This window comes from Erpetoichthys calabaricus, chromosome 2 (genome assembly GCF_900747795.2).
Source record: "Erpetoichthys calabaricus chromosome 2, fErpCal1.3, whole genome shotgun sequence".
NCBI lineage: Eukaryota > Metazoa > Chordata > Cladistia > Polypteriformes > Polypteridae > Erpetoichthys > Erpetoichthys calabaricus.
In genome coordinates, this window is record NC_041395.2 from 94,618,371 (window position 1) to 94,634,249 (window position 15,879).

At 33.7% G+C, this 15,879-nt stretch overlaps 2 protein-coding genes across 5 annotated transcripts in view; one reads left to right on the forward strand and one right to left on the reverse strand.

Moving 5' to 3' along the window:
• Positions 1-15,879, forward strand: part of LOC114646149 (uncharacterized) — a 53,547-nt gene that overhangs the window by 14,486 nt on the left and 23,182 nt on the right. For 2 of the 4 annotated variants that reach the window (XR_003715279.2, XR_007934115.1), the window contains 2 exons: positions 7,481-8,846; positions 9,109-10,759. The exons of the other annotated variants lie outside the window; for them this stretch is intronic. The gene's annotated coding sequence lies outside the window, so the exon portion shown is untranslated. Of the gene's footprint in view, positions 1-7,480; positions 8,847-9,108; positions 10,760-15,879 lie in introns of those variants that run through there. 4 annotated transcript variants of the gene reach the window in all.
• Positions 12,116-15,879, reverse strand: part of LOC127526683 (cadherin-related family member 4-like) — a 65,479-nt gene continuing 61,715 nt past the window's right edge. Inside the window, exon 13 of the mRNA XM_051922810.1 lies at positions 12,116-12,223. The gene's annotated coding sequence lies outside the window, so the exon portion shown is untranslated. The remainder of the gene's footprint in view (positions 12,224-15,879) is intronic.

The following is a 15,879-nucleotide window of genomic DNA, read 5'->3' on the forward strand; positions in this document are numbered from 1 at the left end:
TCTATATCAGTGGCTCAGCTGTACAGTGGTCTGGTACTGGTTCTGTTATAGCTGCCAAAGGTTTTCATTGTCTTTGAGGTCTTATTTCATGGCCAGAAGGAGTAACTTGGCAAAGGCAGCAGTGGCATAATCTACCTCTGGTGGCAAAGTTAAAACTGATTAGTAATATATTTTATCAGTTGATTAATTCATTAGTTAAAGCAACGGAATTTATTTACACATGGCAATTCTTACAGATTCTTCAACCCTTAACCCGGATCTTTTTTGTATGATTTTACTTGACTAAAAAATCACATTCAGCACCATCACCACTAATTAATCTTTTAAACTGAAACTCGCCCATATACTAATACTGCACTGTACCCCAGAAACTGCTTTTTTCAGTAACACATCTCAAAGTTCCATGAGGAGTAATTGATAAAATGCATCATTAATGAGTATTTAAGTAAATCATAATTAAAAAAAAAAAAAAAAAAATCATCTTGGGATGTTTCTTCCCCATTACTGAATACCATTTGAGTCACACAGGCAACAGTAGCTTGATTTTATATTATCAACATGTTTGAGTCATAGTAGTTTCATATGGGGCTGTACAGTAGTTAGCACTGCAGCCTCACACCACCTTAATGTGGGGTTCCTCATACAGTCACTTCTTTCATATGTATAAAGTCTGAACGTTTTTCTCAGTCTACTTGGGATTTGTCTCCTGTGTCCCAAAATGCACAATAGAATAACTAATGACTCCTAATTTGTCCAACTAAAGAGTGTTTGCATATGTATGCCTATGACTTATGACTGACTGTTATTCAATTGATGGTTGGTTTCTTTATTGTACTCAGCGCTGCGGGGACAAGTTCAGAGTCTCCTCACCCCTAATTTGGATAAAGTGAGTTCAGTAAATTTGTGGATGAATGGAAGAATATGTATGTTTTGTACATAAGGTCTGCAGCAGAATGTTGTCTGTTTTAACATATTGGAATTATTATTTTTATTTTAATAACACACTGCACTCCAGAGCAATTTGAGTGTGTAATGTTGTTCCTCAGGCTAATAATGAAGATGGCAAGTTGCTGAACATAAGGACTCTAAAGCACTGTTGCCTGTTCTTTCTTTGCTTTCATTTAGTCCTTTAAGTACAAGAAATTATTTAAACATTTTACAATACAAAATAATCTTTTGGTTATACAGTATGTAGTCTTTAATCTGAACATGAGTGTCATACGAAGAAGGGCTGCCCGACTGAGCATCACTAGAACGATGTCTTATTCAAATGGAAAGGCTGAGGTTTGATTGTAAAAGAACAGCTATTTAGTCTACCTCATACTCCTTTTCGTGTTATGTTACTCCAAAGATGCTTTGCAAAGCTGTGTTGGTTTGCAGATCTGGTTTTACACATCAGCCTTTTCGTAATTTTGATTTGTGTTATCTGCTTTATTAAAACTTACAGGTACAAAGTTCCACAACATAGTTTGAGACAGTTTTGTCAATACCACTGATCTACTTTTTGATTCAAAGGGCAGTTTTTCTAAACATGTCTCCGGTAGCCTAAAAGTATTGTTCAGCTTCTGATCCTGTTCGAATTCACTCTTAAACCTATAGTCCCCAAGTGCTGTTTAATACATCTCATTAATGCAAATGAAAAATAATCATAATTCTGTTTATACTTTTATTATTATGACAATTTAAGCCTCTTCAGTGACAGTAGTGCACATTTAGCTACCTCCACCAACATGTTGTATCTCCATCTCACATGGCTACTGGCTTGACACATAATACCTAAATGTAGGCGTAATTAAAAGTATTCATTCTAACTTTAAACTAAAAACGCATGCAGTAAAAGTTTAATAATCAAGTCTATTACTCATGTGTGCTGAAAAAGTGTGAGAGAAAAAAATGTGATCCATCTTCCCCTTGATACTTAGTCTGGTTATCTAACAGCCTCAAATGAAAGAGGTCCAGCAACTGCAGTCGTTAAGTGCAACACTGTCTCTAACTTGAAGTCAAGTAATGTGATGCCAGCTTTAAATCCTTTCTTCACAAGTTTTTGAGTTTTCCTGCAGCTTACATGAGCCTGACTGTAGTAACAATTTTAATCATTTTAAACTGTATATCTTTACTTTTTATGCATATAGTTTAAAAACATAGACACCAGGAAAGCCCTTTTGCATCCTACTGTATGTGTTAATTTCTAAATACTTTTTCACAATGTGTTTAAATTGTGATGCAAAGTCTAATAAATCTTTGATGTCACTGCAGATATTTTCGATCAGTTTTCAATAGAAGTGTTCTTATTACACTGAAATTCCCAACTTTTGTACAATACTTTAAATTTAACTTTAATTAAAGTGGCAAACATTAAACAAAAAAGGCACACAAGGGCACTTGTTTGTCCTATGAGTTTCACCAAGCCTTTTCCACTTCTAGAATGCATTCCAAGACATACTGCTCTCTGTCTTTTATTTTTGCATTTCATGTTCCAATTCTGATAGAATCTTTCTTACAAGAATTTTATGTGACGGTGACCTAGGGATCCACGTTTCTTCAACCTCAGTTATCCTAATAGCCTTTACTTAAAATATTCATTTTCATATTCAATTCCATGTGCCCTTTTTAGACTTCTGTATTTTTTCTTCTGGGATGTGTGGTCAGGTGGTAAATAATGTTCTGATTGTCCAGACCAGTAACAAAATTACAAAAGGAGAACTTCTGTAGTGTTGCTCTGTATTCAGATTCTAAATAAAAACATCCTTTCCTGAGTTTTCTTTGGATTTACCACTAATGAAACACAGAAGAAAAGAGTGAATCCAAGTCATCAAAAGGAGGCGACAAACTAAAATTTGCTATACACTGTGGCAGAAAATGTTTGCAGTCAGCATTTCAAATTTGATAATTACATAGTCTACATGCCCCTTTGTTATTGATGATGTGCCTCATCTTTGTAGTTGTCATGCTAACATAGGAATTGGTTTTTGAAATGGCCATTAAAATGTAGTTTATGTGCAAGAGTCTGTGCTACTGGAAAAACTGCACAGCAAGTCCCTTCTCAATGGAACATTATCACATGACAGCACCTGCTCCTGGTTAGTTTACATAGCTTAACGGAACTGTAGTGTAATAACTTTTTTTTTTTATATATCTTACTAACAATATGAATCATAAGTTTAAAACCACTTCTTGCTTTGTATTTTATTTCAGCACATGTCATAAATAACTAGTTTACATGCAGCCTGAATTTTGTTAACGATAATAGCACAAAATGTCCCATTTCACAAGCATCTAGTTTATGCAACTTTTGTTAAAAAAAAAAAATACATAAAATAGGCTGAAGTGTATGTGGTTCCTTGTTTCCTAATCCTGCTCTCACAGCGTCATTGACATTTAACACTGAATTACATATGCAATGAACATTGAAAAACCTTTTGAAACAATACAAAGGTAGATGGTTGCTAAACGAAAAACATAAATCAAATACAGTCAATTTGTAAGATTTCAGATAATTTAGCTTGCTCATTCTAACTTGTTAAAAACATATTGACATTAATTAAAAACAAGCAAGCCAGTGTTATATATAAAAACAGCTGGCATATTTAACTATGATGAATTTCCTCCATGAGAAATGTATATCCTTTATTTCACTTTTGATGATTTTGATGTGTCATGCTTTTCACATTACTAAGATCGTCACCATTGCCCAGAAGTTCATCGGATGTCCTCTCCAGTCCTTAGAAGATCTTTACAGTACCTGCTGCTTGAAAAAGGCCTGGAGCATAATTATAGATCCATCCCATCCTGGTCACTTGCTGTTTGAACTGCTGCAGATGCTTCAAGACATGAAAAACAACACATGGACAAATAGACTAAAAAATAGCTTTTACCCAAAAGCGGTGACTGTACACAAAATGATGCTCCCACGGTGAAACTTTAAAGAGAACAAATTATGCCATGAATACCAGTAGAATGTGAAAAATGTCTCATTGTGAAATTTGATGTTTGTTTTGTTTTTCCAATTTTAGCATCACTTTTATAAATCTTTATATATAGATACATGTTTTGTAGTGTAGTTTTGTATTGATAGGATGGCATCCAATGTTGTTGTACTTGTGCAGTGACAATAAAGATATTCAATCAGTTCAATACAAAAAATAGATTTTTGGAAAGGAGACAAGGGGATTAAAATCAAAGTGGATTTGTCCATCAATACATTACTTGTGAATTTTGTGAAAAAGGCCCCCTTCTTAAAACATAGTTTCTTATCTTTTGGAGGTAGAGCTGTTGTCCTCCTTATATGCTACTTTCTCTTCTCTTCGTTCATTGAATTAGGTTGCTTAGTAAAGTATGGTGTAATCCTGAAGGGCAGAGGTGATGATGTGCTTCTTTCATATTGTTCCTTTAATCTGTTTCTTAGGATTGAAGATTTCCTAGTTATTCTCAACTTTAAAACCTTTCATGATTACTGCTTACATCTAGACATTGCAACAAATCTATTCACTTGCACCACATATTTTCATTTAGATCACATTTTCATCTTTGAGTGTAAATGCATAAATCACCTCAAATCTCATGTGTGAATAGGTTGGTGCAAATGGCTATGAACAGAAAGCTCATTTTTAAGGTTGCAGTTATTTTGTTACAAAGCAGCCTGGCTAGGAGAATTCCTCCAATACAAAAGACAATACAAAAACTCTTTTGAGAAACAATTAAATTCTGTAGTCAAGAGTTGCTTTTTCCAACTTCGTCTATTAAGTAAGATAAAACCTTTTTTATCTTATAGGGATCTTGAGATAGCTATTCATGCATTTATTTTTTCTCACCTCGATTACTGCAACTCGCTGTATTCTGGGATTAATAAATCCCTGATACACAGGTTACAGTTGGTCCAAAATACTGCCGCTCGCTTTCTGGTTGGGGCAAGAAAGTATGACTCTGTTTCTCCTATTTTAGCTTCTTTACACTGGCTGAATTGATTGATTTTAAAATCTTGCTGCTAGTTTTTAAATCTTTACCATGGGCTTGCTCCTGCCTATTTATCTGAACTGTGTGTTTTACATCAGCCATCTAGAGTGCTTAGATCTTCTGGTCAGCTGTCTCTGGTTGTCCCTCGTACCAAGTGTAAAACCAAGGGGGACAGGGCTTTTGCAGCTGCTGCGCCTCGCCTGTGGAACGCTTTACCTCATCACATAAAGGAGTCATCTAAAATTGAACTGTTTAAAACAAGACTAAAGACTCATTTCTATTCACTTGCATTCCATGACCTTCAGTAATACTGATGGTTTCCTCTTTGTGATTATATAACATTACTTCTATTTTTTATGTATATAACATTACTTCTATTTATTATTTATTTTATGTTCATATATTTTATTTCTATTTATGTTTTATGTTAATTTGTTTTGTGTTTCTTTTATTCTATTATTGTAAAGCACTTTGGCCACAGCATTACTATGTTGTTTTGAATGTGCTATATAAATAAATTGACATTGACAAATTGACATTTATATCAAAGGATTACTGCTTGAGCCTTGTTGCTTGTTTTGAAGGGCAGGCAGCCAGGAAGTTATCAAGCAGTGCCCTCCTTCACAACTGGCTGGATAACATCAAATAGGCTCCTTGATTGGCCTTCTACTATGTGTTTAAATGTGGTATCTCCATATATATAAAATCCAACGTCTGTCTGTCTGTCCGCTTTTCACGAGAGAACTACTTAACAGATTTAGATTGGTTTTTTTTTTCTATAATTTGCTTGAACATTACGGTTGATTTTGCAACTTCTCTAATGGCGCTAAGTTTCAAAGTTCGCTTGCGGCACCAATTTATTTGCACAAATCTTAGAGAGATGCAGTGGGCTGAGGTGAGGGGGGCAGGGCTTTCCTCACTCATGAGCCAGCCTTGGGGCATACCTTACCTCTGCTTCGCTAGCGAACGAGAGAACTACTTAACAGATTTAAATGGTATTTTTTTTCTACAATTTGCTTGAACATTCCAAATGATTTTGCAACTTCTCTCATCACGCTAAGAATCATAGTTTGCTTGCAGAAGAGATATACTCACACTAATCCGAGACAGAGGTTGCAGGACAAGGGGAGTGGGGAGTCAGGCAGGGCCCGGCTCACTTATGCGCCAGCCTCTGTTCAAGTCACCTTTTTTACTTGACTCAGGGAGCATAATTTTGAGGAAGATGAGGACATATTTTTTAAAAGACATTTATCTCAATTAAGCAACAGGCACATTTCTAAGTGATTGAATGTAAAGTACTTTAATCCCCCTTTTGACTTCTTTTGCATTCCAACTTTACAAAATTACAAATATTTTTCACACTGGAGACCAAAAGAGGAAAGTCCAGTGAAACTCTTAAAGTGAACCTGACACCAGACAAACCACCTGAGAAAAAGTTTGGTTTTTGGAAAAAGTGTGTCATGATTTCCAGAAGACAGTAAAACTGTCCAGAGGTATTGTGTCCTTAAATGGGAGACTGGCCTAGGGTCCTTTTTTTTTCCTGTAACATTGCCATACAGACAGGTGGCAGCAGACTCTCACAGTGTACAGATTGGATACAAGGAACCAATTGGAGACCAGAAGGCAGAACTGCTAGTCCCTTCAGTGAATCAAGTGTGCCTTAATATCAATGTTATAAGGCTGTTATAAGAACAACCTTTAAATCCCTCTGGATCATCTATCAGTTATATTTATACACAAAATAGATTAGAATTTGTATAACTAAAAATGTTAATGATTCCAAAATTTTAATCCGCGCAACTGAATAATGTATTTGAATGAATACAGCAAATGAGTCACTGTTTGATTTTAGGTAGTCAGCTATGCACAATCAATAAGCATTTTACTAGGATAAATTATCATCATTAATAATAAAGCTCTTGAACTATGCAACTGTAATTTTTCATTGGTTTATATCATCTTTAAAAGACTTATTTTATATTGTGCAGTTTGTTCTTAGCCACTTCTGATGAATGCTAATTCAATATTCTATGGTGTTACTGACTAATTTTCCACCAGAAGCTACATTTTCCGTTGATCTAAACATTAACTGATCCCGAAAAACTCTGTAAATAATTAAGTTCTTCATAATTTAAATTTAAATTTTTATTATAATTCTGATGTTGAAATCCATAAATGACACTTGTATTTGAGCAGAATTATCAGTAAGTAATAAATGAAAAGCATTTGCTGAGTGTAAGAGTGGTATGTATGTGTATGTGTGTGTGTGTATGTATATGTGTGTATAGGCACTGTAGTTCAAATGTCTGCACTAGAGAATCTATTAATTTGATGACAAGAGAACTTGAAAAACAACAATTTAAACCTATATTTGCACTTTGTTTGCTTTAGAGTGATGACAATATGAAATTAGTATTTCTACAAATACAAGTATTCTGAAATCCAATATTTAATTTTATTTGAAGAAACTTAAAGGCCTTGGTTTTGGAAACTAAAGTCCTAATACTTAACCCTGTTTCATTTTTAGGGCAAGACGTTACAGAGAGAGACTGAAAGCTGCGGTTGGATGTATAAAAAAATCAACAACCACCTAAATGGCCACCTGAGTAGTGTTCAGTTATGTAATTTATTTACATAGTAGCATCTAGCATAGAATGGAATATGTATAGGAAATAATCAAACTGTGTATATAATGTGTATTTGATTCACCAGTAATGACAGTTATTTTTTTTTTTAACACAAATGCTCAGATTGTTGCCATCACCTTTTACCTTTAAAACTGTGGTCTTTTTTCCAAACTTGGTTACTGTATTATCATACCTTCAGTGCTACCGTTTATTTATTATAAATTATTGCCAGCTTTTGTTGTAAACAAACTGATTTGTAAGTAGATGTACAGTCCTACTTGAGAGTTTGAGAACTTGTAAAACTGTTACTTTTTATTAATGAATTTCTTGTTGAATCAAAATGACACCTTCCCTTTCAAAAGAAAAAAGTCTGTATACCCTGAAATTCTATTTATTGTTTAAAAAAAAGATATGCTAAATAGAATAAAAATTACTTCATATTAATTAGCTAATGTGGAAGAAGTAAGAAAATCGTTTATTTCGTCAGTACATTCCAGCCTATGACAAAAATGTTCCTTCTTTACATCTGCCTTTCTTACAAATTTGCTTGAACTACTCCAGAATTATTGAGTGTTTTGGGTTAAAGACAACCCTTAGGTCTTGACAAAATATTTCAATCAAGTTGTAGTCTGGACTTTGTCATTCCAGAATACAGTATTTTTCTCTCACAATCCATTGTAGATAGATTTAATCAATTGCTAAGGATCATTTTTCTGCTGAATTCTTCTAACTTTCAGCCTGAATCATATGATTATGGACATCTTCAGAACAAAAATCAAAAATGAATGTTTTGTTTGGAATAACAAATGTAAATTTTCTTGTTGCTGTCCTGTGTAGTTTTGAATGATGTTCATCATCTTAAGTAGTAACACTGTTTTGCTTACTATTTGTCTTTTAGTGTACTTAAATTACAAATGTTTTTTGCAATTTCTCTTAACCCTATCACACTAATGAGCATTAACAAAACTGTTCAAGAATCCTCTTTAGCTGGTCTTATGGTATATCACAGAAATCTGTGTAGGACCAAATTCAGATGTTTTCTCTTAACCTTAAACCGAGTACTGGTGTGATCATGTTCATACAGAATAAGGTTTCATGCTCATCTGCCTGTAGCAATTCTGAAAAGGTTAATGTTTCATCGGCTATGATTTCAGGAAACACACTTTAACAATGTAATAAAAGACAATTTCAGTTGCATAAAAGCAATATTGAAGGGTCAGGATAGGAGATGGATAATACATGCACATCATAGTTCGTTCTGCTATTGTGATATTTGATAGATAGATAGATAGATAGATAGATAGATAGATAGATAGATAGATAGATAGATAGATAGATAGATAGATAGATAGATAGATAGATAGAGTGAGTACTTTATTAATCCCAAGGGGAAATTCACATACTCCAGCAGCAGCATCTTGATAAAAAAAAAAAAAAACAATATTTAATTTAATATTCACTCTTTAATATTCACTCTTTAATTTAAGAGTGACTAAAATATTAAAAATTTAAATATTAAATTAAAGAGTGAGATTTTGGGATTAGAGTTCTTCCACCAGCTCAATGCTTCCCTGTTCCTAAATGGCTCACTATCTCTCACCCTTTCACCACCTAATAGCTGATGTATGATGAGCATCCTGGCGCAATTATGGTTGCCATCCCATCATCCAGGTGGATGCTGCACATTGGTGATGTTTGCGCTTAGAGTAGTAGCACTTTATAAATCTAATGACTAAACAAGTTTTCCAGTCTTTTCTGGTGAATTTTTTTTTTTTTATACCAAAAATCCTGTTTCATTCCACCCTGCAATTACACTCCCACATTATAGAGTACCTTTTGCTATTAAGATAGTAAAACATGACTGTTCACCTTTAATTTAGTAGAATGTCTCTGAGATTCTGTCCCAGAAGTTGGCTGTTTGGTTGGTTAACTTATGTTATACTTAACCATGGTCACTTTTATATTATATGTACCATGTTGTCCTAGCTAATGAACTCTACTTACTGTACTTTTGCTGATGAACTAGTTCTTATTTTCCTGTTTGTTTCTTTTGCCTGCAACAGTACATCATTTTTATTTTCAAAAATTTGAAACTAGTTTTAATTAAATAAATAGTTGAATGGGAAAATGTGCCATTGCAATGAATTTTACTAATATCTTCTGTAGTACTAGGGTGTTGTACCGTGTTAGCCATTATGAATGTAGAGAAAAGCCAAGCAAAATGACACCTTTTATTGGCTAACTAGAAAGATTACAATATGCAAGCTTTCGAGGCAACTCAGGCCCCTTCTTCAGGCAAGATGCTTGCATATTGTAATCTTTCTAGTTAGCCAATAAAAGGTGTCATTTTGCTTGGCTTTTCTCTACTAATATCTTCCAAACTTTAATGCAGAATGACATGTGTCTAATATTTTTTTTTGTAGTTTTACATAATCAGCATTAATAATCATTGTGAATTTCCCACTTTTAATCAAATTATCTTCTTTTTATTTTTTTTTTTCCAAAATTTGATTAATTCCCTCATTTAGCCCTTAAATTTTGCCGTTTTTTCTAACTGTGCTAAATGATCACAGGTAATAATGGAATTAGCAGTTTCTCTTTAGATTACAATGACACACCTATAACTTTACAGAATACTTTGGACAGAAAGGAAATATAAGGAGTGGAGTTCTGTAAACATTTCTTAAACTTTCACAGTGAGGTAAGGACCAAATACAGATTTCTAGAGTTGCGTCTTTGTAAGAAGCAGACAAAACAAGTGAATATCAGTTAAATGTTCAAGTACAGGTGAAGTTGACATCAAATATGCATGACAATGTTGGATTAAATAAAAAACCTCAAGCATCTTTGACACACTCTAAGCAATTTTATATTTATTGTGGAAATTCAAAATGCATAAGTTTCTCCAACTGTTCATTCTACACAGATTTGCATTATAATTAACATACTTTGAATTGTAGCACTACGCATATTGTTTAGAAATCATAACCCTAATTTCACTGTTCTTTAAAGTAAGAAAAAAAAACTTTCATTATTGCCTCCTTTACCCAGCTTTGAAATTAGCTCAGAACCAATAATACACATTTTATGTATGCCTTTTGAGTGTAGTGATGTGACCACTCAGCTGTTAGTTGTAACTTATGTATCTTGTAGTATCACAGATTTGAATTAGTTAAAAATGGTAGCAAGATTAATTCCTTTTAATGCTTTACCATACATATAAACAATTGACCTTAGGAAGGAGTGTACACTTTGCATTTCTGTTTTTATTGTCATGGAAATTTTTTGCAGTTGTCCATTCAACCATCTGCCCATTTTCTAACCATCTTATTCAGTCCAGGGTTGTGAGGAGCAGGTGCCTCATCTAGCTGTTCTGAGCAAAAGGCAGTAAGCAGTTCTTGCCAGGGTGCCTCCGTTGAGCACACTCATACAGAAGGTCATCAGGTAATCTAAGCTGCCTGTCTTTGGATATGGGAGGAAAACTAGTGTACCTGGAGAAAACCCCACACAGGCCATGTCAGTCTCAATTGATTTAGCTAAAAATTGAGATTCAAATCAAGTAGATGTCTTTATACCTCTGGCTAGTTTACCACAATGACAAAATACAGTATACTGCTCCATATGTTCATTCAAAAACACAATTTATTTAATTGGGTCTTTCAAAGCATACACATTGGTGAGACATTTATGTGGTTCACTTCATAAAGGCATAGACGATTTACCCTTGTGCTTTAATAAAGTATATCAAAAACGTCTGTTTAGTGATATGCCATGTAATACATTAATGGAAGCACGTGATTGCAAAGATGCACATTTAGCAGGGCTGCTAAAGTTGCATACCTTACAGCTGGAACCAAATCAGCAAATACTAAATTTGTGTCATTAATCTGGTTTTGGAAACCAAAGTGCTGTCCATTGGTATAACAGTTAAAATGTGACAAATGTAGTAAAAGCATGTTACAGCACAAATTTCATTGATATAAGTGGAAATGGATTGGAGTAGCTCAAGTCAGTCCAGTTCAGTGACTGATTCTGAATTAATACACATAAGCAATAACAAAGTCCAATCATTTATATGAGGCACCTTGAGCATAACAGAACACACCTGTTTTTACAGGGCATGTGGAATACTGGATTAATCTTCACTTGGCATGTTTGATTTCACAAAGGTAGACCTAAAGTTGGGACAAGTGTAAAAAAAGAAGAAAGAGATGAATTTGGAAAATTTGAATCAAGAGTTTTATAATATTTAAAAATTAAAGTATTTGATTTGTCCATTATCTATTGCTCTTCAATAAGTAGTTTTAACCAACTAATGTCTCCTAAATGATAAATACTGATGTATACATAAATCTCACCAAAGTGAGTCTTACAATAAGACAGTGATCTTCTGAAAAAACTTAATTTAAAAAGGTTGTTGTTACAAAGCACCTTTAAAGAGGTTGTATAAATGAAAATGTACTGAAATTATACTAGTATTCGCAAACTTTTATTTTTAGTATTGTTTTTAAGGAGTTTTTATTTTTAAGATACTAATCATATCATTCTTCATAACTCAATGCTGAAATTCTCCTAAACCAATAATTTCAGCAGTCAAGCCATTTGTTCTTACATGGGGAGAAAGCCTTCCTCTGCCCAAACATCTGACAAAAGAATGAGAAATATACAATAAGAATAAAAGAAAACCACTCGAATATAATGTCTGTTACAGTTCTCCTTAAGCTACTCTTTTGACATTAGAGAGTATTATTACTGAAAGTATAAATGATTTATTATCTCAGGTTGATTAAACATATTTTAGGATACATCTGCATATAGTTGCTCTTTTGATTCTTAATCTGCATTCCTACTCTCACTATTTGTATGTTGAAACTGTGCAGTTTAAATTATCTTCAACATGCACAGAAAACACAGATCTAATTATTTGCAGGATACAGCAGATGGCTTTGAAGTAAGTCATTCAGTTTACGTAAGTTCATAACAAAAGAATGCTTTGAGCTACCATAGACTTTCTGTTATATGATTCTTAATTTTCCAGTCTGTGACCCCTACAATATTTAATGTAGGAAATCTGTTATTTTAGGAGTCAATGCAACTAATTTAAAAATCAACAAGCGTTGCAAAATGCCATAGTTAGATCTCGTTACCAGTATTATCCATAACTGCCAAAACTATCCTTGAAAAAACAAAATTATTGAATAGCCCAGTTGTTAAGTATTCCCTATTTTCATTTAACACCAAATTATCATCCTAAAGATGCATTCAGAGATTTTATATTTAAACTATTACTCATTTTTCCTTTGCCAGTGTTAGTAATTCTGCTCAAATAAAGCACATAACAAATCCCAATGATAATGGGATCATTGTAATAATTATTTAGATGTGTGATCAGTCTAAATGTGGATTAAGAACAAATTACAGAAAGACAAACATACATGCAGGTTTCCAAGCCCACCAACTGTTGCTATATTTGACAGATGTTTTTAATTTTACTGCTGTATACATTTGGGATTATTCTGATTGTAAAATGCATATGTGTTATATTTCAGTAATTTTTTTGAGTCAATGAAGTGTTTTGAAATCTTACCTTTTTTTTGGAAATTTAGTTAAGTCTTGACATCCTTTATTTTAAAGCATTTGTTAATTATTTGTTGTGCTTACAATGTAATGTTTTGTGACATGATCACTGATGTCTGTTCATAAATCATGCTTTCTCTGAAGACAGTGCTGTATTCATAATATTAGTTTTTGTATGCTTCAGACTAATGTAGCATGTTATCTTGAACCTCTGTACAGTATATAGAACTGAAGTATTTACATTGCTTCTAAACGTATCCTCCAGTGTTTTATCTGCCTTTATACTGCAATCACAGTTTATTTTCATACAAAATAAAATACACGTACATTAATACTAAAAATGTAATCCTGAAATACCCTTTATTTATGCATACTGAAGCAGAATACTTTTTGCTTTTCTTTCACTTTTAAAATGTAATTTACATGAACATATTTAAATCACCATTTTCTTTTTTTTTCCAAAATAAAATGTTTATTATTAAAAATAATTGTTGGTCATGTTTTGTTGCAATTAAACATATTCAGTATTGCTTCAGTGACATGTTTGTCTTTGTAGTTAGCAGGATATGGATTACGCACACCTTGATAGCTTAATGTCTAGAATACTGCGTGTTGTTCAAGTGTTCTTCGGTTTAATGTGTGTCTGTCATTAGCTCGTTTTTTCTGCCTACCTGGGTCTGAATTGCATCAAAGTTGTTTCTGTTAACACACCCTTACACACTATAAAAATACGGAATTATATAATAATTTATATTATAAAATCATATTGATATTTTTATGATTACATCTGCTTTTTCCTGATTGCTATGTAAAAGACTGTGTTTTTAATGTACAAAAATACTAAAAGAGAACTTTTAGAACATTAGAATAATCTAAACAAAAACAGGCCATTCAGCCCAACAAAGCTCGACAGTCCTATCCACTTAATTCTTCCAAAATAACATCATCCAGTTTCAAATGTCCCTAAAGTCTTACTGTCTACCACACTACTTGGTAGCTTATTCCATTTGTCTTTGACTCTCTGGGTAAAGAGAAACATCCTAATGTTTGTGTGAAATTTACTCTTAACAAGCTTCCAAATGTGTCCACTTGTTCTTGATGAACTCATTTTAAAATAACAGTCTCGATCCACTGGACTAATTCCCGTCATAATTTTAAACACGTCAATCATGTTACCTTTTAATCAAATTTTGGTTAAACTGTTAAGGCTTAGCTCTTTTCATCTTTTCTCATAATTCATCCTTTAAAACTGAAAGGCAATTTAGGTCACTTATGTAATTTTTTTTCCTAAAGCTATAGATATATTTTTTTGTGTATGTTGAATTTGAGTCTACTTACCACTTTTATGGGGTGGAAACTTCTTTCTCCTCTTTTTAATATTTGCATGTTCAGAATGAGTTCTTATCTCATCCACTCCTTATTCTCCCTTTACTACTGTATATTAATGACTAGCAAAATACCCGCGCTTCGCAGCGGAGAAGTAGTGTGTTAAAGAGGTTATGTAAACATATATATACATATATATACATATACACATCCACATATATATACATATATATATATATATATATATATATATATATATATATATATATATATATATATATATATATATATATATATATATACACATATCAACATATATATATACACATACATATACACACATAAATAAACACACACATATACATATATACATACATACATAGTGCGTTGTAACACAGGCTGTGATTGTTACATGGAAGGGAGACGACAAATCACAGCTTCCCGCTTTCTAATCGGGCCTCTGATTGGTGCTTTGACGGATGCCCAGATCCCACAGTATGTCCCCTTAGGAGAGGCGTTAGGCAAGTGTAATTGATTAGCGGTGCTGCAAGTTTAGCTTTACACCTGTTTTTAAGGCTTATTGACTGAAAGGGGCTTTCATGAAAAAACTTAGGGCTTTGCTACAGGATACACCCTCCACAAGTTAAGGAAGTAAAAATAAAGGTATATATTTCTGTTTTATTTAAAGCTTTTAAGTTTGTATGCGGGCAGTATGGTGGTGCAGTGAAAGGTGCCAGTTAGGAGACCCGGGTTCGCTTCCCTGCGTGGAGTTTGAATGTTCTCCCCGTGTCTGTCTGGGTTTCCTCCGGGTACTCCGGTTTCCTCCCACAGTCCAAAGACATGTAGGTTAGGTGCATTGGCGATTCTAAATTGTCCCTGGTGTGTGGGTGTGTGCGCCCTGCGGTGGGCTGGCACCTTGCCCGGGGTTTGTTTCCTGCCTTGTGCCCTGTGTTGGCAGGGATTGGCTCATGTATTTAGGATATAGCGGGTTGGATAATGGATGGATGGACATTTGTATGCATAGCCCCATTTGCCAGTTTTTGTTTTTTTTTCATTCTTCAGTAATATTTCAGCAAACCCGGAGCTTGTCAGTTCAAATCCTGGTGCTGACACCACTGTGTGACCCTGAGGAAGTCACTTCACCTGCCTGTGCTGCAAAAAACCAAAGTAATGTAACAAATTGTACCTTAGATGTTGCAAGTTGCTGGAATAAAGGCATAAGTAAAATAGATAAATATGTATTATACACACAGGAACTATTCATTTATTTTCAGTTAAGTCATCTGCAGCAAACCTTTATAAATGAGGGTTTCTCCTTTTTAGATAGTGCAAACTGTTTCTTCTTCATTGAGGTTTTCTCTTGGAGAGCTTTTTTCATTTCATTGAAAATGAAAGC